The 3,037-nt window shown below is 33.7% G+C and overlaps 1 pseudogene; it reads right to left on the bottom strand.

The window, feature by feature from the left end:
* Positions 1 to 1,202, bottom strand: LOC141660877 (malate dehydrogenase, cytoplasmic-like; annotated as a pseudogene).
* Between the last annotated feature and the right edge of the window lie 1,835 nt (positions 1,203 to 3,037).

The raw sequence follows: 3,037 nt of genomic DNA, 5'->3' as shown, positions 1-3,037 counted from the left end.
TCATTTTTCAAATATTTTGTTCTTCTATGGAATCGATGGTGCAAATTCCTTTAGGATAAATGCATTGGTGTTGGCAGGGTTAGAAACTACCAAGACCTAAATTAAGAGACTATTCAAATTAGAACAAAAGCAATGGTAAAAAGAATGTGAAACTGGCAACACATATGTATATAAGAACACCACAATAAACATTATAAAAATATGTAAATTCAAACATATAATCAATATCAAAATTATACATCAGAAGCTATATAGTAATCATACAAATTGAATTCTTATCCCTCATCTCAGTTCCTAATAGAGTGCATAAGATAATCAGGAACAAGTAGAATGTTGTATACTAGTTTCTTTTGGCATTTAAATATAAATGCTTCTCCCTAATTTAATCTGTTCGTCAAATGCATACATCTTCAGATAAAACAATAGTACACAAACATCTCTTGCTTGGCTTCACTAAGATTCAAGTTACAGATTATGACGATAAGAAGTAATTTCAGTTACCTTGCAGTTTGCAGCAACATACTTCTCAAGAGCTGAAGCTTGACTCTTGTAAATGGACACATTATTTGTCATCGCATCCTTCCTTTCCATGCCTTCTTTTCTAGGGAATCCACCAACCATTATTGTATAGTTAACTCCAGTGCATGCCTCGACAACATCAGTTGTTGCAACAACACCTGTTACAAGTTATAATACAGAAAGGTATTAAATAAACAGTTATATCGGTGTTCTAATTATTTCTTTTTCATTTATAAGTTACAACTTACAACGAAAGAGTGTAAGAACTAACTCTTCAAGAGAGGAAACGCAGCATCCATCAAATACATTTTCACTCCATTCAATGCCTCGACAGCTGGTGGAATATCGAGCATGTAGAGGATTACAGGTTGGTCAACACCCAGCATCACTCCTCTAACAATCATCGGCACAAGAGCATATCCAATTTGTCCAAGGGCCAAGAACTAGTCATACAAACCTTTCATTTAGCTAGCAATCGAATCATGAGATTTAAACCCGTTCAATAGGAATGAGATTCTTCTAATACAAGCTTATACTGAAATTTAATTATCAGTTTTTTTAACCAAGTTAAAATTCATCCTACTCTCTAGTAATCTACTGACAGGTCTTGAGATGAGAAGTCCTTCTAGGTAATTCAAAATAAGTTTCGCATAAATTTTATCAACAAAAAGATAAGAAGCCATTTCAGTTAATGAAAAGAATGAATTCAGTTCAAGACAATGTTAAGAAAACAATGAATTCAGTTCAAGACAGTATGCATACCTTACATCCATCGGTCAAATAACCCCCCTAAAAACATAAATTTCCTCTTGTATACGGCCAATAGAAGATCGATTTCCCCCTAAATAGCAGAATTTAGACCTTATAAATTCCTTAATCGAGGCCCTTTTCGGTCGGGTACTCAACAGAAGCAGGTCTCTGAGAGCCTTCCACCTTGGGAACTGAGTCAGTTACTGAGTCAACTACTGAGTTAAGTGGCGAGTCAGGTACATTTTCCACTTCTAAATCGGACGCGTTTCTCGACGATTCAGTGCAATACGAGAAAGAGTAGAGATTTGTAGTAGTAATAGGAGATAGTTTCGTACGAGATATTGAAAAAAGTGAACGAAATAGAGTTCTTGAGAGTGAAGATGCCATTGATTTTAATGGAGAAAATTTTGAGTTTGAGCCCTAGAATTGGGAAGATTAGGGGAAAATGAACATTCAAATCAATCAAAAAAAGGCTAAAATCAAAATAAACATTTATGTATGTATAAATTTTGCATAACCAGGAGAGTAGAGAGGGAGAAGAAAAGGGGAGAGAGAAGGGAGAGTGTAAGTCATATGTCATAGGCCTATTTGTATATTCGAGGATTCAACTCAACTCAAATAAGAATGTAATAAGTAAATAGTGGATCGACCGTCAGAGAGATCTCGCAAAGTAATATCTGTCAAAGGATTCAGAAACAAGGTTCATCTACAGACTTGAGGAGTTAATTCACTGGAAGAAGTTCAAGAATTTGATCATGCCTCAGTGATATAAATCAAGATCGTGGATTTAATCAAGTGACAGAGATCTCGTCAGGGTATCATTTATTACAAGGATTTAATCTGAAGAAAATCAGAGTATCAAAGTCAAGACATGAAGAAACGTCACGGAAGTTAGTCACTCATGAACCAGACAGTACATCGAGTGTCAACGTTGAAGTGGTGGAATTGATTCATAATTTTCAGTGATTTTCAGAAGATTTGCAGAAGAATGGTTGCTGCTCAAGACTAGAATTAATTCTCTATTAATTAATAAATCATCTAATTTAATTAAGAAAATAAATTATATCTGCGAAGAATAATTTATTTATTAATTGAATTAATTGATTAATTAATTCTGAATTAATTTTAGGAATTTTCAGAAGTTTAATTGGTTTAAAAACAGTCTTAAATCAGCAAGACAATTGAAAATGAACTAGCATGACAATCTGGATTGTCATACCGATTGTCATGCCAAGTCATTTCAATTGTCATACCGAAAGTTACACTAGGAAGGAGATTGTCTTGCTAGTTCAACTGATTGTCATACCGATAGTCATTGTAGTTCAATCAGATTGTCTTGCTAGTACAATTGAAAGTCCTACTGAAAGTCTTGCTGAGCCAAAGAGATTGTCCTACCGATTGTCATTGCAGTTCAAGTAATTTTGTTGGATTGCATATAAAAAGAAAAAGAAGCAGAAGACATTCATTAACTGAAAAAATACAAGAACACAGCAGCCGCCTAAGAAATATTTCATTGTTCTCTGCTGAAATTCAAAGATCAATTTCTAGATTGCAAAGTTAAATCCAATCAACTAGAAATCTTTATCTTGTTCTTGTGTAACAATCTAGCGGATTAAAATCCCTAGAACTTAATCTCAAATCGCGTTTAGCATTTGATTCTAATTATTGCAAAAATAGAAAAAGTTCATGTCGAATTTATTCTAAATTTGTGATAATTAATTTGAGATTAATTCCTTGTAATCGATACAGTTGTTGTAACACCTTTCAA

This window comes from Apium graveolens, chromosome 5 (genome assembly GCF_009905375.1).
Source record: "Apium graveolens cultivar Ventura chromosome 5, ASM990537v1, whole genome shotgun sequence".
Classification (NCBI taxonomy): domain Eukaryota; kingdom Viridiplantae; phylum Streptophyta; class Magnoliopsida; order Apiales; family Apiaceae; genus Apium; species Apium graveolens.
The sequence above is the reverse complement of the archived record's forward strand: the minus strand, read 5'-3'. Positions and strand labels throughout refer to the sequence as shown.